Source organism: Hermetia illucens, chromosome 6 (assembly GCF_905115235.1).
Source record: "Hermetia illucens chromosome 6, iHerIll2.2.curated.20191125, whole genome shotgun sequence".
NCBI lineage: Eukaryota > Metazoa > Arthropoda > Insecta > Diptera > Stratiomyidae > Hermetia > Hermetia illucens.
The window spans coordinates 63,644,589-63,665,462 of NC_051854.1; the positions used below are offsets into that span (position 1 = coordinate 63,644,589).

The 20,874-nt window shown below is 42.0% G+C and overlaps 1 protein-coding gene across 7 annotated transcripts in view; it reads right to left on the reverse strand.

Moving 5' to 3' along the window:
- LOC119659248 (extracellular sulfatase SULF-1 homolog) overlaps positions 1 to 20,874 on the reverse strand; it is a 334,413-nt gene that overhangs the window by 281,481 nt on the left and 32,058 nt on the right. For 6 of the 7 annotated variants that reach the window (XM_038067232.1, XM_038067230.1, XM_038067231.1 and 3 more), the window contains one exon: positions 11,059 to 11,180. The exons of the other annotated variant lie outside the window; for it this stretch is intronic. The gene's annotated coding sequence lies outside the window, so the exon portion shown is untranslated. The remainder of the gene's footprint in view (positions 1 to 11,058; positions 11,181 to 20,874) is intronic. 7 annotated transcript variants of the gene reach the window in all.

Consider the following 20,874-nt stretch of genomic DNA (forward strand, 5'->3'; position numbering starts at 1 on the left):
TGATAGGGCATCCCCCTAGACAGCCTTAGACATTTGTTGATGTTGAATGGTCTTGAGAGTGATCCTGCTGCTTTTATCTGGCCTCCCATATTGGTCAGGGTCAGCCTAGTTAGTCTTATTAATTACGTTGGAATACTGAATTCTCTCTTGGCCGTGTACAGTTTTACCCTCGCTATGCTATCATAGGCGGCTCTAAAACCGACGAAAAGATGATGCAACTGATGTCCATATTCCAACAGGTTTTCCGTCGCTTGCCGCGGAGATAAAATCTGATCTGCTACTGATTTGCCTGGAGTGAAGCCTCTTTCGTATGAGCCACTGATGTTCTGAGCGTATGGAGCTATCCATCCTAGCAAGATAGCGGAGAATATCTTATAGATATTACTCAGCAACGTGATACCTCTATATTTGCTGCACTGCGTGACATCTCCCTTTTTATTTATGAGACAAATAATGCGTCTTTGCAAGTCATCAGACACCTTTAACACAAGTTGATGAACTACTTGGTGTAATTGGTCGCCTTCATATTTAACCAATTCGACTTATGATTTTTAAGCCGATGAATTGCATGGACTGTTTCTTCTATAGTTGGTGGTGGCAGTATTTGTCCGTCGTCTTCAGTTGGCGGGACCCCCAACTCGCCGATGTTCTGGTTGTTCAGTAGTTCATCAAAGTACTCAACCCATCGCTTCAATATGCCCATTCTGTCGGAAATCAGATTTCCCTCTTTGTCTCGAAAGGATGAGCATCGAGGTATATAAGGCGCCGAATTGTTGGTAAAACTTCCGCGCCTGGTGTGGTTGCTCTCTGTACTTTTCTAGTTCACAGACTTGTTGGTTCTCCCAGGCTTCCTTTTTCCTTCAGCGAAGTAGCTTCTTCGCTTGCCGGAGTTCGTGATAGGTCTCTGCCCGTGCCCGCGTTCTTTGAGAATGTAACATTACTCGGTATGCAGCATTCTTCCGTTCGGCAGCTAGCTTACATTCATCGTCAAACCAGCCGTTCCGACTCTTTCCGCGGCTGGGGCCAAGTATGTTTGTGGCCATATTTATGATAACGTTCTTCAGATGATTATGAAGATCATTTTTTGATGCTTTATCTGCAGAATCTCTGTTGACTGCGGTTATTGCGGCATCCATTTCACCCTTATAGGTGATGCGGAGGGCTGTGTTCTGAATACTTCGGTATTTACTCTCACCTGATTGTCAAAGGGGATTGTAGGTGGTGTCGTAATTCGAGCTAGTTGTTTGTTTTTCTTAATTAAGAATCCCAACTTCAAGTACTGAAATCCAGCTTCATTTTTAGGGTATTACCGGTCAGTGATAAAATTTGGCCCCAAAATACTCTACAGCTGTTTTGGAATAGCTCTTCTGTGTTTTGTTTCTCCCAACTCCTATCTGAACTCCTTCAACATCAAAAATCGACCTCCTCAGAACCTGTTTACGAACCTACATAGTTTTTTCATCCTAGTGTGGTTATATTTAGCCATTTTCCCTTTATCAAAACGAAAGTCTTCTTTGTTTCATTAAATTCTTTAAATTCAAACACAAACGCTTCAATTTCGAAATGTTTAACGCGTTCCTTTCCAATAATCAACAGGCAAATGAATATACGCACCTCAGAGCTGCTGGTTTGCTCTTGGTTTGCCCACTATGCTCGTTGACTCGGTCGCTTACTTTCTAGCTTCTAAAAAGTTCTTTTTTCTCAACCATGTACCTGTTGACGGCTACCAACATGAATTAAATGGCTCCTCTTGATGCGGCATCACGTCACATTTTTTGGACGAAGAACATCCTCAACAAATTTTGATATGATGCTCCAAAAATATAATATGGGATACTTTTTGGCAATGAAAAAAATTTGAGAAAACGTCCGAATAACATGTCGCCAAAAATCTCCTTCGAACCATTTTCTCACACCGAAAAAAGGTTTCGTCTCCCGCTCCAGTCGCCTCAATTCTTGGAGCTCCTATTTTTTGGCATCCCAAATCTGTATTCTCTGTTGAGCGGCTAGTTCCGCTGTCGTTTCAGATACTTCGCAATATGCTGAGGCTGCTCGATGAGCCTAGGTTACCCAGACAATACTGTTCTCCGTCGACTTTACGCTCGAAGTAAATTACTCTATATTTCGATGTCATATTGCAGTACCAAATTTTTTTTGCCATTAGAGGCTTGCGTTTGCCCTGAATAGGCCATCAGCTTGTATAGTATGTTAGCAATTTTCCTCGATCTGGATGGAACTTTATTTCCTTTAAGCCGAAAAATTTAGTTTGGAGTCAACTTTTATGCCCAGGCATTTCTTCTTTGTTACTAATGTCTGTCTAAGTTTACACTTTTCTAAATAAATTGGATGTGACAAATAGACAGAAAATCTTAAAAGCAAACAGTCAATTGATTTTAATAAGATTGTCTTTTATATAATACTTGGGAAAATCTCAGAAAACTTATACGGTTACAGTTTCATAAGCAGATCAGAGTAGGTGAAAGAATAAACTGATACAGGTTCCATATATCAATCTTGCATAAATTCTTTAATGACAGTTTTAATGCTGCATTCCATTTGCCTTCAATTCGATCCTCCTGAGCAAGTACTCATTGCAAGCCCCTAACACTCTCTATGCTAAATCGATAATGCAACATTTCAAAGGAATCCTTGCTAAAATATAAATGCAAGTAAATCTTCAAACTCCTTCCATCGTGAAATATTTTAATGTTCCAGTTTCATTATTTCACATATGAGTGTCAGACGTATGAACAACAAAAGTTACAAGGACTAAAGCCCAGCTGTACATGTCTGGCTCAATTAGCACTAAATAGACTGACACGAAACATAGAAATGAAAGGGACTGATTAAGAAATATAAATATCCATATAACTATATATAACATGAGCTGGGTTGGCTTCGTAATATCAGATAAATTTATCTGCGCTGCAAAGTTAATGTCTTAATTGAATAGCTACTCCTCGGAATTGAATCAATCAAATTAGTTCTTTTGGGCGTATATTTTTAGACATAATTTCATTTCAGTGAAATCCACTTGAAGCATCCTGGAAGCATATTCATAATCCTGAAATGCCCTCATTTTTTTACTGTAATATTCAACGTACCCAATATCTGAATTAATGCAACATTCATTCAGGTAACTCTGATCTGGAGATAAAGCATTTTCCTGAAATCATGGAAATAATTCAGCAGAAAATTCACATTCAAAGTTAGTTTGAAACTTGACTTTTATTTGATGTTATTTCAACTGAACTTAAATATTTTAATTAAATGGTAAGGGATGAGTGTGGCTTGTAAGTTGAATGATAATCCGTTCATGAGAACGAAAAACGAAATATGACGATTGGGATAAGTATGAAAAGCTTTTTGAAATGTTGCATACGAATGGTATTGACCTATTTTGTAATTTTTCAAGGATACTTAACATCAATCGCTCTCATAAGGTAAATTCTTTAGTGAATAAATTAAAAGCTTTCTATCAGGTTGTCCACAAAGTTTTCGCACAAATCAAAGACAGAATTCAGCAGATAAGTTTATAAAAACCTTTAATTATTTAATCTAATATATAATTGCCTCCATTAGATACGACTTCCCTCCATCTATCGGGCAACTTCAAAATCCCCCCTCTATAAAACTCTTCCCCCTTCCCCTCAAAGTACGTGCGAAGTGCACTTTGGAGGTCAGCTTCAGAAGTCATTTTTTTACCATCCAGAAAATGTTGGAGGGACCTGAACAAATGGTAATCAGAAGGAGCAAGGTCGGGACTATACGCAGGATGACTCAAAACTTCCCAGCCAAGCTCACTCAATTTTCGCTGAGTAGTTAAAGATGTATGCGGCCGGGCGTTATCATGATGAAAGACAATATTTCGCCTGTTGACCAATGCTGGTCGTTTCGAACGTAGCTGGATGTTTAATCTGTCGAGCTGCTCGCAGTACTTATCGGCGGTAATGGTCTCGTTTGGTCCCAAAAGCTCGTAGTGTATGGGGCCACGAACGTCCCACCATATACTGAGCATTCGCTTCTGCTGATGAATAGACGGCTTTGCTACCGATGGACCCGGTTGATCTCGATGAGTGTAGGCTCGTTTCTTCGCTACGTTTTCGTACACAATCCATTTCTCATCGCCAGTTACCAATCGATTCAAAAAAGGGTCGTTTTCGTTCCGTAAAAGGTTAGCGGAGCAAATTCTCACTCTATCGGCCAGATTTCGCTCAGTCAGTTCGTGCGGTACCCACTTTGTGCTCTTCAAAACATATCCAAGACGCGTAATGGCTACTGCTACTCCTGATTTTGATACACCGAGATCCTCTGCAAGCACACGTGTCGAAAGAAAAGGATTCGCTTCCAGTTTGTTGCGCAGGATATCGTCGTCAATCGTATAGGGTCTTCCTGAGCGAGGTTCATCTTCAAGTGTCAGGTCTCCGCTGTAGAATTTTTCGAACCAATCGTAAACTGTCCTGCGCTTTACCTTTCCTTCACCGAATACCTTCGACAAATTTTCAATCGCCTTCGGCACCTTCGTCCCCATTTGAAACTCGTACAAAATGCAATGACGAAAATGTACTTTGTCGAATTCCATGTTTATCCTTGAATATCCTTCACAACACTGATCCTTCAAGGATAATTTACCATGCATTTTATAGTTAGGACTCTGACCTTTCCATTGGGATATCACATGTTGTACCTGCTGTTTTGGTTTGTCTGCTAATTGCTTTTTAATTGTCACATTAATATTTGTGCGAAAACTTTGTGGACAACCTGATATATTCCTGGCATACTGGCATATAATTTAAAGGAAAAAAGTTGGTAACTTGTTTTTTAAAGACGAAAAAAATATTTATCCGTGTTTTTAACGCCAAGGTTAGGAAGGAACAATTCATAGAGTAATTTCAGGGGGGGAGGGGCATCTCATCTAATGCCAGCGAGGAATGATTGGCTTCGCTACTTGCCACGAACTTAGTTGCAAACTCAACTTTATTCCCGCATCATTGAAGCCGCAAGATGGTATGTGCATCAATTCAATCAAATCGATCATCTACGTATGCCTCTAACATAATCGATACAGCTTTTCTGAAAGCAAAATATAACGCAAGCCTTATGAGGGTAATACATAGAAAAATATGGTATTGGAAGTGTTGATCACGCAAAAGGAGTTAAACTCCCAAATTCGACATCGAACAAACATACCAAATATACCAGGTGCGCTGAAAAGTTCGTAGGCTAACACACAGATGGCGCTGATAGTATTAAATCCATATGATTTTTAGTTAACTCTGAACCTCAAAAGGCACATGTGCAAATTTGACAGCTGCCGTATTATTAGTTTGTGGGATAGATCTGCTCCCTTCTCCTATAGTTTGATCATAGGCAATCCCATGGCTAACAATGGATTATCGAAAACTTATAAGAATTTCCAGCAAGCCTTTAATAACGACAAGCTCTAAGAGGAGAAAAGAAGAGTAGGGAACCTGCTGGTCTAGAGTGGGTCAGGGCAGGGAAGGAATGGGAACCTATATAGAACTGATGCGGCAACATCGGCAGGACGTCCAGCTGTGCGGTAGTCTCTGACCCCCCTGGAGTCATAGCTGGCTACAGGTTGCTAGCAATGACGGTCCTCTTTGCTGAACTGAATGGGAGGAAGGTAGCCACGAAAATGGCAAAGGAAAGATCAAAAAGAAGAGAGCAATAATCACAGACTACCAAAAAACCTGCACTCTTCGGGAGGAGCAAGACATCAGACATCCCATTGTCTGGGAAGTAATTGACGCAATAGCAAATTTAAATTCAAGGAAATAGTGAAAGTGTGAGGCTCAAATAAAAGTGAAATAATGTTGAACAAGATGGGGCACTTCAAAGGGTAGCATAGGTCCCAGGGCGAAGCGTGGATTGGTACCCACGACGGAGCATAAAATCTGAACCAGCACCAAAAGCTCTACTACCAAACCCTATCTCCACCTCCACGTATTATGAAAAACTGCAGACGGAGAAGGATGAAGGCGAGTCTCCCGCGCCTAAAAACGGGACAAAAATGTATCAACTGGTACTCCAGGTTGGGGGTTAGGTAGGGCTGACAACCCTACACGGAAAACCGATGTTACGAAGCCACGGAAGAAACCTCGGGCAGGATGAATTTTACAACGACGAACCCGGCAACGGCAACGAATTAACGATTTACACATTTAGCGCTGCATGTACAGACTGAATCCTGCTGAGCAGCTAACTGATACCCTGTCCAAGAACAGCATTGCAAGAGATGCAATGGAGAGGGACCAGTTTCCTGGAGAAGAGCCGCTACACCATATATTATAAGGGCCATCCAGTAAACAATGTGCTCGGAGTAGGTTTCTTAGTCAGCCAAAACATGAAACCTGCTGTTAATGACTTTGAAAATATAAGCGAAAGGCTATGCACTCTGCCTTTACGGGGCAAATTTAAAAATATAAGCCTCATTAACATTCACGCCCCTACAGAGGAAATTATAGAGTCGGAGAAGGATACCTTCTACGAGGCAGTTGAGCCCAAACTCGAAGCGTGTCCCAAGTATGATATCAAAATCATACCCGTATTCAGGCGACACGTCGGCTCCCATATCTTACATAGGGGTACGAGTGAAAACGGACTGCGCATTATTCAGTTAGCAGGGAGGCGGTCCGCAAACATACGTGGCTTCTCCACACAGGCCCACTTTCAACCAAATTGACCACGCGCTGGTTGAACGCCGCCACCTCACAGCCTTGATGAATGTCAGAATATATAGGGGGGCCAATATAGACTCGGATCATTATCTCGTTGGCATGATACTCCGAACTCGAATTACGACACCACCTACAATCCCCTCTGACAATTAGGTGAGAGTCAATACCGAAGCCATACACAACACAGCCCTCCGCAACACTTATGAGGGGGAAATGGATGCCGCAACAACCGCAGTGAACAGAGATCCTGGAGACGAAGCATCAACAAATGATCTTCACAACCACCTGAAGAACGTTATCATTGATACGGCCACAAAGATACTTGGCCCCAACCACAAGAGAAGTCGGAAGGGCTGGTTTGAAGCTAGCAACGAAGGAAGAATGCCGCGTACCGCATATAAGAACTCGGGCACGCGCAGAGACTTATAACGAATTCCGTCGATCGGAGAAGGGACTTCAAAGACGGAAAAGGAAGCCTGGGATAACCAACAAGTCTGTGAACTAGAAAAGTACAGGAAGCAATCGCACCAGCCGCGCAAGTTTTACCAACAAATCAGCAGAATGAAGCCTTATACACCTCGATGCTAATCCTACCGAAACAAAGAGGGAAATCGGATTTCCGGCAGAATGGGCATATTGTAGTAGAGTACCATCTATAAGATATTTTCCATTATCTTCCTAGGTCGGATAGTCCCATACGCCCAGAACATCATTGGCCCATGCCAAAGAGGCTTCACTCCGGGCAAATCAGCAACAGGTCAGATTTTCTCTCTGCGGCAAGCGATGAAAAACTGTTGGAATATAGAAATCAGTTCCGCCATTTATTCATCAACTTTAAAGCCGCCTATGATAGCATAGCCAGGGTAAAACTGTACAGGGCCATGAGAGAATTCGGTATCCCGACGAAATTGATAAGACTAACTAGGCTGACCCTGATCCCTCTGGAGACCATTCCACATCAACAACGGTCTACGACAAGGGAATTCCCTATTATGTGTCCTCTTTAACCTCGCCCTCGAGAAAATGATCCGTGATGCTGAGGTAAATGCAAGCGGTATGATCATCTTCAAGTCCACCCAACTACTGGCCTAAGCTGATGATACCAACATCATGGGAAAAACAACCCGAGATGTACCGTCTACCTTCATCAAGATCGAGCAAGCGGAGCAAGATCTTGTACTGCACATTAATGAAGGCAAGAGGAAATATATGGTGGCAACGTCAACGTCAAAACCAAAAGAACCAAAAACATCGAATTACACTGGTCAAACGAAAACAATGAAGATTGGAGACTAGCACTTTGAGACAGTTCAAAATTTGTCCTATCTAGTGTCGAAAATCACAACCGATAACAGCTATGACGACTAAATCCGCGCACGGTTGTTGGCAGCCAACAGCCTACAAAAACTGTTTCGCTCACCATAGGGTCAAAGCTCTTGCTGTACAAGACACTGATCTTGACAATCATCATGTAGTCCTTGGAGACTTGGGTTCTTAGCAAGAACAATTATGAATTCTTGGCCGCGTTCGAGAGAAGAATCCTTCGAAGAATTTTTGGCCCCCTATATGAGGATGGACGATTCCATAGCCTACACAATGACAAAATCTATGAGCGATACCACGGCCGTCTCTTTGTAGATAAAATCCGGCTCAACAGGTTGCGGTGGGCGGGTTACTTAATCCGTATGGATGAGGATGATCCAGCCGGGAAAGCCTATAAGGGCAATATCGATGGTAAAAAAAGAAGACGAGGCAGACCCTGCCTAAGATGGAGCGATGGCGTAGGTCAGGACGCCAGACAGCTTTTAGGGATATTGTGGACCTCGGCGCAAAACCGGGGTGTCTGGAGTTCCTGAGTGTAGGAGGCACAATATGGCGAGCAACAAATTAATTTGGAAAGAGTCTTTCAACTCCCTAAGAGTTTTTGTAAAAGAAGGAAACCAACTCCAGATTGTGCATCTGATCAGCTTCTTAAAAGAATCAAGCTTTAGGACTATGTGTCTACTCTCACGTTTTATATCATAGTTCTTTTACCTTACTTTTGTGAGAAAATCTGAATATTGCAAGACACAAGGCATTTCCTATCACAAAGCACCCTTCATAGTTCATTTTACCCATCTCACGCAACCACCGTGTATCCAACAGCGAAGTTGAGCTTCGCTTTCTGCAACCGCAAACCACTCATATTCACATTCGAACGAAAACGCAAGAGTATATGGATTGCATAGGCCATTTCACGGAAGATATCGTAGAGATAACACCTTTGCCGACGCATTTGCATTGGTCCAAACTGTGAAGATTCCAATCGACTATGAAGCCCTCGGCAGGGCAGGCACTAACTCCAAAGTGCAACAGAATGAGTCAAGTTGGATGAGTTAATTACGACACTTCCACCGGAAGGGATGATCTTTTCTTCACACCAATATTCCCAAAAGCTGCATTCATTGTACGGACTTCCACATGCCGGAGTAGCTTGTACCGTCAAGAACACTGCGGAGCGATCCTTCTGGCCTAATATGAAAGCCGATTGTAGGACAATGGGCACGTATTATCAACGCCAGAGCACTTCACATCACCGTCGGCCCGTTTTGAGCGTTTACACATAGCCATAATCATCTTACCTTATCCCAAGGAAAACCGATATTGTCTTACATGTGTGGACTGATTCTCGCGGTGGCCGAAGGCTTTTACCACGGCAAACCAGGAAGGCGAAACGGTTGGCCACGTTTTTTGCGAGGACGGGATTTGCCGTTTTGCTAAACCACTACTTATTAGCACTGAGCAGGGCGCTAATTTGATGCGCATCCGTTGCAAGCTGGGGTCAACAAACAGTTCAGCTTCTTGCCGGGAAAACCAAAATCTCCCACCAAACACATCGCGCCGGCGTTTTTAAGATGCTCCTTCTTCCAGCGTTCCTTTCACCGCCATTGGACAACCCTCAACAAACCATTCGAGCTGGGATGGAGCTGACGCGTCGTTCTTCGCGCATCTGAGTCAAATCAGGGTAATAACCACGGGCGCGCGTAATTCTGACCACAATGCTCCTACCGTGTACTGTAGTGTACCATTACTGTCTTGAATGAAGTGTTCTAACACATTTCAAAGCCCTGATCCAATTGATAATAAAACCCCAATTTTCTCGGTATGGTTGCTTCCAACAAGTTTAATATCAAGACACAAACTCTTGTTCTTAAGAATTCTTAATTGTAGAAGATCCTAGCCTCCTTTACTGATCCAATACCACAAATTTTGTTAAACCGAATCAATGACCCATATATCAGAAAGAGGAGTTTTCCAACTTGGCTAGCCCTGCTTTCAGTACGCATACCGAAAGTTAATCTGGCTAACTTTTACGTTTGCAAATAAGCATAAGCTTCAAAGGATCTCACAAACAATCGTAGACCAAGGGCAGTTCTCTTGCGAAACCAACAATCCTCCTCCTACAATCCTCACTAAACACATTCAAAAAATGACAAAATTTTTAGATCCTTTCAAGTAAGCTCCGTAGACATGCCAAGGAAATAGTTAAAACTCCCGTGGACTACCTCGTTATTAGCTACACCATCGTAACTACAGAGTTAGCAGTATCAAGAGTAAACTCCTAGTGAATATTGACTTCCCTACACTTGGCATCTATCAATAAAACAACAAAGGCCACGTGAATATTTTTGTCTACGAAAGCGAGTAGACCAAATCGTATTCATTCAAATTTACAAAGCATCTTATTAACTTTGATCCCAAAGGTCACACTTAATAACGAAAGAGCCTTGTGGGACTGGTGAACAAATACCATAGATAGACAGATTCCAAACCAATTATCATTTTATTTTGTGAAACCTTAAAGGCAAAAGATAAAATAATTAAGAAGGTTATTTATCTGGGGATATTACCTTCAAGTTCTTCATGTAGAATTCTGAAAAATTCATAAACTACTATCCGAGCACGAATTCTTTAATTCTACATGGAGCAAGTTGAAACCTTCTAATGTAAAAAATTCCCATAAAAAAAACTCGGCCTATCTTCCATGTCATCATAAGTACTCAATACAATTACGGATTTCCCCAACAATCATTCTATTAAATTGTCATTACTCAAGTGTACCTGCAACTTATCAACCTCGCCCAACCTGAGAAAGATAAAAGATATCGAGCGAAACACGTTTTTGTTTATCTAAAACAGCCACGGCAGCCGAGTATTTCGATTTGTAGGTGTCAATCTTCGTCTCAGGCCAGCATGTAAATTTCATTTCGGATTACAATTATTATTACCGGAAATCTCAACGATTCAAGAGGCTCCGAATGTATGGATTGTATAGTAATCACAGTGTATTTTTATGCTTTTCATCCAGGTAGGCACTCACCTGGGTGTTCACCGGTTGTTAACTTTATCACCTGTTCAACTGGGTCGAACTGAACTGGACCGCGGATTTTTTCGTTGCTAGTCGAAATGCATGTAGTCTCTCCTGGCTTAGTTTAGTGCAACCTGTAATGTAATAATACTTTTTATCAAAATTTACAATCTTTTCAGGGCAATTAATGTAGAAGAGAAAGGAAGTTTGGAGGTACAACAATAAATTTTGAAACGTAATTGAACTTCGCAAGGAGAACAAAAGATTTTGGCTTTAATGGTTTGGTAAAATAATTCTCTATGGTGTATTTTCGTTTAGCATTTTTAGATATCTTCTCATCCCCGATGAGACCATAAAAACTCTCCTCTTCTTTACTACACCGCTAATTGTACTTTGCTTGAAGATTCAAGCAGGAAGTTTGGTGAATGTTTTTGTTGGGGCTTTATCTTTGAAACTTTCTCAACGAAGAAGAATAAATCTATCATCCGCATGTACATATGTCAAGTAAGAAACAAACCAGGAGGTTATAATTAGTTTCGTTTGCATAAAACCGAGGGATTGAATGTCAGGGAGTTTGTATCTGGTTTTGAAGATATGCTAAGAATAAATCGCTATATTCTCCAAAGAATACACTACACACTCTACAAATTAAGCTAATTGGGCTTTTTATTATTATTATTCCACGAAGATGTATCAAATATTTCGCCCTAAAACGCCCCATGAGCAAATGAATGACGGAAACTGATATGTGATTTTTGTGGCATTGGCAAAGTTGAATAAAAAAAACCAAAAACATTTTCTCGCAGTATCGGTAATGTCTGCAAAAAACGAGCACGTTCCGCTGAGTAACAAATAATGAAACTTCTCACTTACGAGGGTCAATCATCCTACATAGGCTTTAAATACAATTCCTGGAGGAAACACTAAAAAGAGTTCAAGTATACAAATAGCACCCAAAATAGACGGAACGACGACAAGCGCTAAAAGATGAAGGATACACACTTCAGTCAAGGACAAAAGTCAATTTAGAAAATATTGTGGATCTTGTTCATTACCTTGTCAATAGTGACCCCTCAGCATTTGTTGCAGGAGGTAAAAATCAGCCTCAGAAGCTATCCCTCGACAACTCGAACAACATGTCGAGGGGCCAGTTAGATGTTAGTTTCTTCATGCTATTCATTGCAAACCTAGGATTGTTTATGTTTACCAAAGTTCATACCAGTAGGGCCAACCATTTCTGTGAAAATGCAACACAGAGACACGCAAGCCATCAGATAGAAAATCTCAAATAGCAAGGGACCAAAATTCATCGCTAGATATTGTGCTTGCTAACTCCGAAAGCACCTACATAATTCCGAAAGAGGGTGCTCTTGGGACAACCCGCTCAGCGGTCATCTTGAGAAGTGGGTTATAATCCATAGCGTAACCAGCAATACAATTACTGCCCCTCCTTAATGTGTGATCTATCCACTGTCACTTCCGCCTTTCGATCACAATGCGTGCCAGTGCGAGTCTTTGTGCGGATAAAGTTCTTCATTTGAAATAGTGCCAAGCCAGCGTACTCCGATGATACGACACAGACACGCGTTAACGAAAGCTTGGAGTTTCTGAGCAACAAGGGTGTTCACTTTCCATATGCTACTCCCAAATAGCAACACAGAAAAAACACTAGCACAGAACAGATCTTGAAGTTAAGATAATTGCAATTCCAGATTTTAGATAAACCAAGAAAAGTGGATTTAGTGCTGCTAATGCGTCGGTTTTGTTGGTATTAATCCTCAGTTGAACTTTATTTGCCTCTTTTCCCAAATCCAGAGACATTTGGCCAAAGTCCATGGCCCGGTGAGAGAGCAAACAGATGTTTGAGGAAAGATGTCATTATTTCCTTCACGTCTTCCGGATAAGGTAACACGATGAACGTCACCGATAACAAGAAGAAATAATCTCGACGACAGGATGCAACCCTGACTTTGGATCTCCAAATCCTTCGAGATTTTACCTCGATGCAGTACGCGACATTTTGCGCAATCATGTGTCGATAATAGTTATTAGTTTCACCGGAGCGCCCCTACTGTGACAGATACATTACCTATTTACGTTGTCGAAAGCTTTTTCGAAAGCGCGAAGATATAAACTGCGGGCACTGTTTAAAAATATTCGTAGGATCAATGCAGGAGGATCCGGAAGGGAGATCAGCCTGCTCTTTCTCAATCAAGCTTTCGAGAGCTTTTTTGATGCGCTCCAGGATTAGTTACGCTATTATCGGCCTCGCAGATACCCCTTCAATTGTCACATTCAAAGCGGGTGCCCATCTTTAAAACTTTAACGATCATCCCCATCTTCCATTCTCTGGGAGAGGTCTCGGATTTACAAGATTTCCTCACGACTGGCAGTAGCAGATCTGCGATAACTGTCGAGTTCAGCAGCTTTACTCCGTTTGGATGCATTAATTCTGATTGGAGGAGCAGTCCCTATCCGCATGTCACGGTGACTGGCCACTTCATCCACCAGAGGCGGAACTTCACTGGATGTGATACGGTTAAGAACCGTAGTGAAGTATTCTTCCCACCTCTTTAGCTGTTCGTCATCTTGGATGAGGAGTCGACCCAAAAAACGAGTACGATCACCGAGATAGCTCTCCCACAGTCGAGCGTCATTTGGATCCTACCAGTGGTTGATCTTAAACTTTGAGGATCGCAGCTCTCCAACGCTTCAAGAAGGACGGACGCAACACACAAGCGAATTTCAATGGTGATCACTTTCCATGTCGATATCAGCGCCTTTCTTTTTATACATATCCTACATTTACTACTGATCACGAAGTGATCGATCTTATTAATCGTACGATTGCAGTCAGTTGAAACCCAACTGAGTTTATGGCAAGCTCTGTACTCGAACTATGTATCATCAATGACGAAGCGGTGGGAGCTGCAGAAATCCACAAACTTCCCACAATTATCGTTACGGTCGCCAAGACCGTGCTTCTCCATCACATGTCCAAGCACGGTGTTGGCGGACCCCGCCTTGACATTCAGATAACTCATTACGATCACAATCTCAACTTTACCAAGCCTCTCTTGAACTGCGTGCAATTGCTCGTAGAAAGCATCCTTCTCCTCTATATCGGAAGTTTCCGTTAGTGCGAAGCACTGTAAAATTGTGATGCTCCTTAATCTGGACCAGAATCTGTCTGTTAAAAACCGGGGCCCTGGTCAAGGAAGCACCTTGCGGTAGCTGTTAGAACTACCTCGACACCAGATTCGTGTTTTCTACCACTTAGCTTTCCGAAGTACAAAGACACATTGCTATTAGTGTGGCAAGAGAGAGAGTACTCTCCAGAGTCCCACCATCTTACTCTGGTTACGTCTAGAATGTCCACCTTACATCGTCGAAATTCTCACTCGGCTTGGAGAAAGCAAGCATTCTGAAGACCCTCGCTGCCGTTATTGAGGGCGTACGGACATTTCAGAAATGAGTTATAGGCCTTTGTTGACAGTCAAAGACCGTGCCTGTTAGGTCAGTCCATATCCAAGGCGTTGTTGGGATTTCGGTAGCAGTAAAATTTCAAAATTCCTATCCTTTTTTAGTCGCCTCTTACGACAAGCAGGAAAGACTTCGAGTGTATTCTTAAGCCCCAACTTAGAGGGCAATGATCAACGATTGACATAACCTTTACAAATGCTATACTGAAGAGAGAAAGCACCTGGCGAGCCAGAGGATATTACACTTATAGTGATCACTAGGTAAGCTGTATTTTCAGCGTAATTGTAAAACGAAGCATATATTATTTTCGACCTTGCTTGCAAAGTCAGTCAGTACTTTTATTTGAGGCTAACAACACTTCAGAGCCCATTTATAGAGAGACTTTGATGGTATTTGATGAGATTCCTTTGGTTTTATGTTGAACATAGTTGATTTGTACAGTCGTGATATTTCAACTGAAATTTGGGTTAAACAAATGTCGAATCTAAGACATCTACACAGGTCATAACCAACCGCGTCCGACTTATAACCAAGCTCGTCGTCTCTTGATTAAAAGTATCTTGGAATTCTGCAAGGAATCCATGCTCGAATTGGGAAATTTAAAGATGTTCAAGTTTTTACCAGGTCCGCAGTTGAAAGAAGACCTGATCTGGAAAACATTCAGAGGCGAAATTAATAGCCAGTAGTTCCCAGTCGTAAGCTCCGTATGTACTTTCCGCAGGACCGAGTTTTCTTGAAAAGAAAGAGAATGGTTACCAGTAACAGTTAATCCAGTGTTGAAGAACTGCTCCAATCCCCAAAGTCAGATGAAGCGCAGAAAATGGCCAAAGGTGCGTAAGATATTAGATGTGCACGTAGCACTGCCTGTTCCAGTCCGATTTTGGAAGCTTCAAAAGCCGCGGTAGATTTGCCGGTCCATTTTATTTTAATTTCATTTCATTTTGCCGTGGAGAATCACGTTGAGTGATGCCTGTAGCGCTGCTACTCTGGGTATGAACCTTCTGTAAAAATTTAACATACCCAAGAATGCTCTAAACTGCTTCACGTTGGTTGATTGAAGGTATGATTAGATCGCTTTGACTTTAATTGGCTAGGGACTTGTGTCCTTTGAAAAAAAGGTATCCCCAAAAAAGCAATTGTTTGGATTGACCACTACTCCATATTGTTTTAACCTTTGGAACAGAGTTCGTTAATGGCTGACGCGCTCTTTACGTGAAGATGAAGCCACTAATGTCTTATAGATGTAGGCATAGCAGAAATTCAAACCTCTCAAATCCTCGTCGATGAATCGTTGTAATGTTTGCGCCGCATTCCATACACCAAATGTAACGAACGGAAACTCGGAGAGGTCGAACGGTGTTGTGACGGCAGTCTTTGGTATGTTTTCTTCTTTACCATAGAGCGTTTGGGCGAAATTTTGAATGTGCCTAGCTGGGTACTTGTCGGAAGTGCACGGACTATTTGATGGAATGGTCAGCTTGTCCAGAGCTAATCATCTAAACGCATATATCTGCACGTGTGTCGGAAATGAGAGCGTCGGCCTTTGCGTCTGGAATAATTCTCGGGTTGGGACTCCTCTTTGTTCGTGTGTAGCTCCATTCGCAGCTCTACAAGTTGACTTAATAATTGCTGGACTAGCTGCGTCAAACTGGGTTCCGCTACTGAAGACGCGGATGTTGTTGCATCTAATGCTGCTTCCGCGATCTTATCAGCTATGTCGGCTGCAGTCTGTAGTGGCTGATCATCCATCGTCGCCGTAATCGGTCAAAGAGCAGATGGCAAGTGTCTGAACCATAGACTTCTTATTAGCAGCCGCGGAACAGTAGTACCATCGAGACACTGTAGGCGGCGAAGGAACTGGTAGGGTTTCTCGTCACCCATATATGTGTCCTCCATGAGCTGTCTTATCTTGTCCTCCTGGTTGGCACACAACTGCTTTGTCAATTACTCGCGTAAGCAGTTATATTAGCTATCTGTCACGGACTCTGTAATTATATCCCGGACTTCGGTGACATACTGCGGTGGCAGCACCGCTATGACTTCTAAATATTACAGTTGAGGGTCTGTTATATTATACTTCACAAAGCTTGCCTCCACGACTATAAACCTAATCTCAGGGTCGCAGGGATTAAAGTCTGGAAAACTCGTATCCAGTTTATGGCGATCGTAGCCATACTCTTATCTGCAGGCGTGTGGCGTGTACCCGGTATTCTCGTTATCACCGCTTTTACGTCTACCTTGAACCCGGAAATTTTCCTATTTTAAACTGGCCACTTTGAAAATTACCGGGTGAGGTCGATAGCAGAGGTTTAATGAAAGCCGTAGTTATATATTTGATTTGTATATTTAAATCCAATATCGATCCTGCTTTTCATTGTGGTGTTCACAAAGTGAGAACTGTGAGTAGACTACCTTTCTGCCTAAGTAACTGTTCTACTTAACCCTCTAGCAATTAGATAACTTGTAGGCCACTTCAGTAGAAAAGACCTTTCTTTCTTTCTTAAATTAATTCAGGCGATTTAATGAGAAAAAACGAAGAAATGATCTCACTCACACGATTACCGACCATTACGAATGTAGAAGAATGTGGTGAAAGAACACGACCCACAAAGTGGCCTCTGCAACCCTCGGGGTCACCAAACCGGGTAAGCAGTACTTCTACCGAAATACTTGGCTTCGGAATGACAATATTGAAATGAAGGTCCGTGAAAAGAAACGCCTCTACCACAAATTTCTCGACGATAAAAAGCCTGCTAATTGGCAAATTTATAAGAATGCCAACCGGGAAGCAAAGAAAGCGGTCGCTGTCACCCGAGCGAACCATTTCAAAAATCTTTACGATAAACTGGGCACTCGGGATGGAGAGAGAGATCTGTATCGACTTGCTAGAAGTCGTAATGAACGCACACAGGATGGTGTTAATGGCAAGAACGGTACTTTGCTTACCAACCGTCGAGCCGCAACGGATAGATGGCGAGAATACTTAGAGCAGATTTCAACTGAAGAATTTGCTCATCCTCCACTTCCACAATCATTGCCGACATTTGGAGCAGTTCCACCTGTCAACGCAACTGAAGTCGAGGAGGCAATAAAACAAATGAAATCGGGGAAAGCAACAGGACCTGACGACATCGCATCTGAGCTCTGGAAAGCGAAGAGCTGGGACCCAACACTGTGGCTCAGTGAATTCTTTAACCGGGTTATTCAGGAAGGAAGAACACCATCTGACTGGCAAGAAAGTACCACTGTTCCAATATGGAAAAAGAAAGGTAGCCCAGTAGAATGTTCAAATTACCGTCCGATTCGGTTACTTTCCCATACCATGAAGATTTTTGAACGCATTCTTGACAACCGTATTCGCGAAATCGTTGAAATAACCGTAAATCAAGCCGGATTTGTCAAGAACTGCGGAACTACTGACGCAATACACGCTGCGCGGTTACTCATGGAGAAACACCGTGATAAGCGTCGCCCTCTTTACATTGCTTTTCTGGATGTAGAGAAAGCGTTTGACCGTGTACCACACGAACTCATCTGGTATGCTTTACGACAACACTTAGTGCCTCAAGAACTCGTGCGCTGGGTTCAGTTGCTCTACCACGATCCGAAAAGTAAAGTTCGAAGTATGGCGGGTGTATCAAAACCGCTTCGTGTCTCTGTTGGTGTTCATCAAGGAAGCGCCCTCTCACCACTCCTCTTTGTTCTTGTTATGGACACCGTCACACGGGATATCCAACGTCTAGCGCCCTACACTGCTTTATGCAAATGATGTTTTCCTAGCATCCGATAGTAAAAATGATCTCGAGCAACTTGTTCAAAAATGGAATGATCGCCTCATGCAACACGGTCTCAGACTGAATTTAAACAAAACTGAATTTTTGACGACCGATCCCCATGAAACAGGCACAATCACTGTCAACGGCAGTGATCTGCCCAGAATTGAGTGTTTAAAATTTAAATACCTCGGGTCAACACTATTGGCGTTATGAAATTGCTTCACGCATTAACGCATCCTGGATGAAGTGGTGCTCTACAACTGGTGTTCTTTGTTATCGACGTATCAACGAAAGTCTCAAATCGAAAATTTGTCGCAATGTCCGTCCTGTCGCTTTCTATTGTTCTGAGTGTTGGCCAACTATAAAAGACAATTAACGACGTCTTGCGGTAATGGAGACGAAGATGTTGCGTTGGACTAGTGGTGTGACACGTTTTGATCACATCCGAAATGAGGACATCTGTGATCGTTATGGGGTTGCCTCAATCGTGGAAAAATTGTGAGAGGCGCATCTTCGATGGTATGGTCACGCAATTTATGCTAACGAAAATTCACTTGCCAAGAATGATTTGAACATCGAAATCGATGGTAAACGACCAAAAGGCAGTCCGAAACAACGGTAGCTTGATACGCTGGAGGGGGATTTAAAAGCTGCAAGATTGCACCTAGATCAGACAATCGATAGAGCCAAATGGCGAAACTCATCACGTCGAGCCGACTCCGCTTGCGAACGGGACAAAGGCTGAAGAAAAAGAAGAAGAAGAAGTGTTCCCGACTTTCCAAATTCCTCAAATCCAAAATCGACTGTAATATCGTCCGTCTGTCCCTCATGTTGGGTGTGAGTTCCGCCCGATTATCAAAGGTAGTGAACGACGCCTCGCTATTTGAGACAAGGGTGTTGCGTTGGACCAATGGCGTAACCCGCCATGACTACATCCAAATTGAGGCTATTCGCGATCGATAGGGGGTTGCACCTATCGTGCACCTATTGAGAGAGAGGCATCTTCACAATAACTAAGTTGCTAAGATTGGTGTGAGCAATAAATTCGATAGGAAGCGACCAAAGTGCCTATGACCTGCTATGACCAGTAAAATGGAACGCTCGTTCGAGGTATCTGAAAAAGTGTTCTAAATGAATAGGAATATAGTGTAGTGCTTTTTGGGAACCTTCTCAATTATTACAATATCGCAACAAGACGGCAGTTTTTACTATTTTGCATTGTGTAGGGTGCATTTCGAAAGAGACTTTAAGCTTAATGAAAATTATTAGGTGTGAACTTTAATGTGGGATTCTTCTCAAGTTTTAATAATTATCCCTCTATAATCTTTACTTTGAATCAGGGTATGAATCAAATTGCAAGAAAATTATGGGTGCCGGTATAATACCTTTCAATGCGAATCTCTTCATAATTATTTCGGAATCAGCGAAAATCCACCTAGCGTTATTGCAATGGTCGCACACAAGAATTAAGTCCTATATTCACAGGCCGCTATAATAAGATTTATTAAGCTGGACACACATATTTCGAGGCATATTTCTAAGGTAACATTGCAATATATTATGTATAGAACGAGTACATTCTAGCAATATAGCATATTCAACGGGTCATTATCACATACCAGGTTCTATTTGTATTATCACACGTGAATAGATGGTATTCATCGCTCTCATCTCCCACATAATATCTGAAACGAATTGTTAACGTTTGATTTGCATAAATGCTCATAAGCACAGAAGATTATCTCAGATTACATCATCCGGGTAGATTGAATTTTCCGATTTGAACCTAAGTACCATCCAAGCAACCAAGTACGCATATTGATTCTATAGACGTATGTATGTAGCTGGAGTGTGATGATGAGTTTTCATTGGGGAATACAATATGTGGAAAAAGAGTAGGTGTTACAGTGGTTAGGAATTACCATTGACACTATAGAATCTGTCTGATGTATTATATCGGGTGAGTCTATAATATTGCAAGTTCTCCATAGTCCTGGATTGAAAGGTATTAACAGTGCTCAAGCTATCGAGGAGCCAACTGACGACGCTTTGGCCCGAAAGTTGTATTACTGGTTAACGGCGTAGTAATACGATGCCGGTATACAAAGCAATTTAATTAACACATAATTATAGCGCTAAGAAAATTTATTACGGGTCTCTGAGTTTCAATTATAGCTCTTGAAATTGTTTGGATCATAAATCAAGGGAAATGTCAGTTGAATGGGCATGAGAAAAAGGTTTTAATGAGCTATATGTAAATTTGATTTTCTGAATTGAAGGAATGTCACAAGAAATTGTGCAACGTTGGTGAACATTTATCATTCGAAAAATAAATTCAAATAGAGCAAGCACTCGTGAAAATGTTCAAGCTATTCAGGCAAGGAGTTGCATTTGTTGACTGAGCTTTTCACAAGTCAATTTATAATATCTCTGACGTACATTTTATCGATTCCACGCCAATTAGAGTCAACCATGGTCGGATAAGTCCGAGTGCATTTTCGAAACTGCAATGTCACTAGTATTTTCTGGGCCGAAAACCTCTTAATCTTTTTGGATTATTAAATTTTAA